Raw genomic sequence first — 5,782 nt, 5'->3', positions numbered from 1 at the left:
ACTTCTTAATATGACCAATTTTCTGACATTTGAAACATCGAACCTGCTTCTTGATTTCTTGCTTCACCTTGCCTGATTTTCCTTCTTTCTTCTTCCATTTTATCCTTGAGACTGCAAGCCAGAAGATATTTCTTCCATATTCTTGGAATCTTGAAGTTTCTGAAATTCCTTGGTTCTGATGGAAGTGATGACTTCTTCCAAAGTAATCACTTGATCTTTCCCATACAATAAAGCATCTCTGAAATGCTCAAAAGTTTTAGGCAAAGCATTTAGAACAATCACAGCTTTATCTTCATCTTCAAGTTTTACCCCGATGTTCTCAAGATCATCAATGATCTTGTTAAAATCAGAAATTTGTTCTTCAATGGATCTTGACTCCATCATCTTGAACGAGTAAAGTTGTTGTTTCAAGCACAATCTATGAGCTAATGATCTAGTCATGTATAATGACTCCAATCTTGCCCATATGCCTGCTGCACTTCTTTCCTTGGCAACCTCTCTGAGAGCCTTGTCACCCAGACATAAGATAATGGCACTTCTGGCCTTATCAATCATGTTCTTCTTCTCCGCTTGTGATAAGACTGATGACATACTTTCTTCACCCTTCAAGGCTTCATCACAACCTTGCTGAATCAAGATAGCTTCCATCTTGATCTTCCATAACCCAAAATCATTTGATCCATTGAACTTCTCAATATCAAATTTTGCTGCCATTGTTTCTTGGTGAATAAAACAGTCTTGCCTTGTTTATCCCCACAGACGGCGCCACTTGTTGGTTCAAACAAGTATAAACAAGATATACAAAGCAGAGAGAGCAAAAAGAAACAGAATAATGTCTTGTAATATTGATCACAACAACCTACAACTTACTTCATTCAATTTACAGTAAAATAACAAAAGAAAATAACCCTCCATAACTGTTGAGCAGTTATGCACAGTTATGCACAAGAAGAAAATAAACTGAAATGAAGAGTCAACTGCAACACTGTCAAATATATAACTCATCCAAATTTTAGATTTGTAATGTGTAACTAAATTTTTCAACTAACTCGAAATCATAACCTATTATATTCTAACATTAAATTTCAACTTTACAGTATGTCAAGCCATTATGGGCTACACCGTTAAAACCAAAATAAAATTATACAAACTAATTCCAACAACTATTTATTTACAAAACAAGATTCCCTGTCATATCTAAGATATCCTTACGCTTAGAGCTCGCTCCTTGGCTTGTCTTATCTGACCATCCATGTTTTGAAGCAAATGAGACAGATCAACATTACCTGCAAAGAAATCAAAAGTAATCAAGGAAAATTTAGAGCCAATACCAAGCACTATGGACAAACATAACAATAATTTTCGAAAGTATTTAAGTGAAAATAGTTTTGAAAAATAGAAAGAGAGTTTTAAAAACTATATAAAGGAGATAATATGACAGGTTTTGTAGCACATTCAATGAGACTAGTCAAAATCTGTCTTGCAGATTCACTATCGACATCCATGTGAACTCCTCTGTAAATTTCTTTAAGCTCAGTTTGCCTCTTAAACACCAAATTTTCATCTTACTAGCTTTGACAACATTTAAGAACCCTTTTAAGAAATGTTTATCCATCCCATGAAAGGTTAAAAAAAACTAAATAAGAATGAAGATATTCCTGCATACCAATTAGAAAGGAAGCAAGATGAACATATAATTTAACCAATGAAATGCTACCTACCTATTTAGATGGATTAATACTCTTAAATGATGGTAACAACAATGGTCGATGTTAATCATATCATTTCCATGACTCCTTAAAAAGGTGTTGCAAAGGAGAAGAAAATTAGAAGTATGTTAGGCCAAAAACTATCGTAATCCCAAAGCTTGTCACAGGTTACTTAGAAATTGTTTGGGTTCTTGATCCCGAGGTATCAGAATTTTCAAACTATCTGAGAACTTTACTTAACAATGAAACATGCACATGTGACTGCCAAATTGTGAGATAACATCAACAAGGCCACCATAGCCTCCAATTGCCATAACCTAAAATGAGTTTCGCAGTAATGCAACTATATATCACATAAAGTAGAGAGTAACAAGGAGTCCGTCAGCATGTTTGAGCAGACAACTGGTACTAAACACAATTAGCAATGATTTTGAAACAGAACATACCCCTATAGGATGTAAGCAGATAGAAAAAGATGACGAAGGAGCACACTGTATTTGTGACGCCATTCATGTCAAAGTGATTGAGCAGAGGATTTGTACCAACTGTCAAAATCTGAAAGTAAAATACAAACAATTAACAAGAGTTAGCAGAGCTACAATTTTCATGAGAGTTACTGATATTATAAGAACAATGATGGACAAATTTATGAACACCAAAATATGATGTCACAAACTTGTTTTCAATCGGCAAGTATGACCGAATCGTTCAAGTAATAAACTTGGTTAGACCAAGTATCGTTCTTCCCAAAGGACTCACGGCCTAGTTTAGTTATGTGGTTTCTTGATTAACTAAGACTTACAAACGAAATATTTGGGGTTTAAGATGCAAGACAGAAAATAAACATGTATGCATGAATTTTGATCAATGGCAAAAAGCAAAAGATAAACACTTTCAATGAAATATAGATATGAATATGTTGTTGGGGGTCAATTTCATCTTATCCACTCTCATATATTTTTAGGAATTCAACAGTCAAATCATCATTGTTAATGCCACTCTCTAATGTACCTTTCCAGAAGGCTTCTCCCTAATCACGAGTTCATACAATTCCTAGCATTCCTAATGATCAGTTCATAAGTGCAGGAGCTTAACGACAACCAATATAAAATTGGGAGAAATTCCCCGGATCTAGACTTCCCCGTACGTGCCCGTATCGACAAAACCAATAATCATGCATCGAATGAGTTAAACAATGCAAGCATTAAGCAAAGAGGAAAAACCCTAACTAATGATGAAAGAAAGCATAAGTCTTAATTAAAAGATGTAAAAACAGATTCCATATATGAGAGTTTCACAAGATTACATTGATTCCCCAACAAACATACAGAGTTTAGTTCACCATATTCATGGTGAACCTAGATGAATTACAATGAAAGAATGAAAGAATAAACCCTAAAAAGGTGAAGAGGAAGCCTCAGCATCCAAGATCCTCCTTCAAAGGGGTGGAAGAGAGAGTGTTTGCTTCGTTCCAGCCAGAGATGCCTAACCCTAGGAAACCCTAAAGCTTATATATCATTCGTAAATTACAAAAAGTCAAGTCCAAGCCCATTAAAATGCCGCTCAGCGGTAAAATACCGCTCAGCGGTGAGTGCGTGACTTGTTTTCTCCCCTCAGCGGCCATTTTGCCCCTCAGCGGACCTCCCGCAAGCTCCTGAGTGCCGCTCAGCGGTAAACTGCCGCTGAGCGGTGACTTCGGCTTCTCCTTTTGCACTTTTTATTGTCTTTTCTGATTTCATCTCTCTCCTTCTTCACTTCTTTCACCAAATTCACCTTAAAACCTGCACAAAAACACTGAAATCAAGCATAAACCTGTCCAGCTCTCTTATTTCCAAAAATATAAAGAAAAGCATGATTTCAAGCTAGTTTCTAAGTGTAAAGGTTGCTTTTAGTGTCAATTTTAATCATAAAAATAACAGTTTTTCAACTGTTATCAAACAACAAATGAGTTAATCAATATTCAGATAAGGGTTTACATATTTGTTTTCATATATAAATGAATAAGAATCAATTACCCTAGTTTGATGTGATCTCTTCCTCTTAAGTATTGCAATATTAAAATCAAAACAATGATTGCTTGATGAAAATAAATACGAATTAGTAAACAACTCTTTGTCATTGAGCAAAAAATTCATGATTTAATTAATCCTCTATTAGAAAAAGACACAAGAAAGGTGGGACCAAAACCAAATTGATGGATACAATAAACTTGATTGATGGAGAAATAAATGTAGCATCTAGCCAACCTGTTGTCAATTATCGTGATGACATCCTCCCATGAACGCAAGCAGTTAAAATTGATTCAAGGACAAAAGGAAGAGCTGCCAGCACTTCCCATGCAAGAAGGATAGGTCTTTGAAAAGCATCTTCACCAGAATTTATGAGTTACATCCATTACTACTAGTAGGTGACGAAAAATTGCTTGATGAAATTCCAACCTTGGTTATTTTCTGATAAATCATGCTTAAAATCATATTAAAAAATCATGCTTAAAATCATACCAGATTGCTTGATGAAATCTGGAAACACCATTCCAAATTGTTTCATGGAAGTAGCTCATCCTTGGTCTCATCTCATCTTGTGGTCTTAGGGGGGTCCTCTTGATTTCATCTGTACGGAAGGCAGCTTGAATCTGCACAACATAGACAAAAGTAACAAAAGAAAATTGTCAACAATGTCATTGACTCAACGAAGCCTTTGTTTCTTTTCACCTTGAACATTTCTTCTTCTGCAGAATAAACTCCAAACAAAGGCGTGGTTAATGCAGTTTGCTAAACCAACGAAGATAATCCTAGTGTTTTGATACTTACCTCCCTTAGCAAGGCATCATCAAGCTCCTGCTTATCATCAGGAGTTATGTCTTTGGCATAAAATTTAGATAGAATTCCTTATCCTACAATGCAGATCAAAACCAGAAAGCTCAATTTTGGTGTCCTGAACCAACTTAAACAAAGAAAGTATAAAATTGAATAATGAAGCTGAAAAACACTATACTTTTGTAACAAACCTTGCGTGCTTTTGATGCAAAGATCTACGAATTGATTGAGTAGGATGAGTAGTAAGAACCAGATCAACAGTCTGGTTTTTCAGTGCATCAAAAACTTCCTGAGGAGACTTCTTCAAGCCAAATACAAGTTTCTTGAGAGTTTCTTCAATGTTGATTCTGTAGTTGCATTGTTCTCATCTGCAAAATCTCCTTTCTTCACCTTGTTCCTTCGACGACGAGAAATCTGGACCTCCTCAGCCAAGTTGGCCAAGTTAAGCATGTGGGAAAAGGACATGGCAACAACAATAGAGTCCCCTGCATCCAAACTAGTTATCATATTTCCAAGTTCTTCCAGTTTCTTAGGGTCACACTTTCCTTCATACTCAGCTGAAATTTCGTACACTTCTTGAACCTGCACAAAAACATTTACATAAATGTCGAAGAGAAGAGAAAGAACATAAATTCCGGAATATTTTCTGATAAATCACTATAGCCTTCTCCATCGAATCCACCGTTTACATCCTCATTTTGGCACCATTTCACCGATTTAGCCGTTGAATCTTCCTTTTCCACCGAACACGCGACCTAATTCGCATTTCTCACCGAACAATCTTCCTATTTTTCACTCCTCTTCGAACCCTTCCCGCTCTTGGAGTATTATCATGAACCTAGGGTGGATGAAGGTACTCTCTCAGCGTCGAACTACGAGTCCAAAATGAACGATGAAGGTGATTGCTTCATCAACGAAGGACAACGACATTGCTGCGTTATTATGCGACGACAGTTCGAGAGAGAAAGGGGGAAGAAGCAAGGGTTCGAGAGAGGGACAGCGACAGTGAAGAGGGCTCGGGAGAGGGACAGCGAGGCGAAGAGGGCTTGAGAGAGGGACAATGAGAGCAAAGAGGGCTCCAGAGAGAGATGTGAAATCGCGAGGGTTCGAGAGAGAGATCAAATAGGGTTCGAGGGATAGAGAGAAGATCGAGGGTTTTGAGAAGAATAGGGTTCGAGGGAGAGAGAAAAGCTAGAGGGTTTTGAGAAGAATAGGCTTTGAGGTTCGCTTCATTCTAATCAGAATTTTTTTAAGTAA

General features: G+C 36.8%; 1 pseudogene across 1 annotated transcript; it reads right to left on the bottom strand.

Moving 5' to 3' along the window:
* Positions 1-1,045: 1,045 nt before the first annotated feature.
* On the bottom strand, positions 1,046-5,179 carry LOC148198486 (phosphoenolpyruvate carboxylase-like; annotated as a pseudogene). Its single transcript, XR_015786600.1, has 6 exons — positions 4,717-5,179; positions 4,520-4,602; positions 4,211-4,341; positions 3,956-4,075; positions 2,156-2,264; positions 1,046-1,286 (listed from the first exon to the last, which is right to left on the bottom strand). The product of XR_015786600.1 is annotated as a phosphoenolpyruvate carboxylase-like (transcript).
* Positions 5,180-5,782: the final 603 nt, after the last annotated feature.

This window comes from Vigna umbellata, chromosome 5 (genome assembly GCF_029865625.1).
Source record: "Vigna umbellata cultivar VRB3 chromosome 5, Vumbellata_1.0, whole genome shotgun sequence".
In the NCBI taxonomy this organism is placed as follows: domain Eukaryota; kingdom Viridiplantae; phylum Streptophyta; class Magnoliopsida; order Fabales; family Fabaceae; genus Vigna; species Vigna umbellata.
This window is presented reverse-complemented; position numbering and strand designations above follow the sequence as displayed.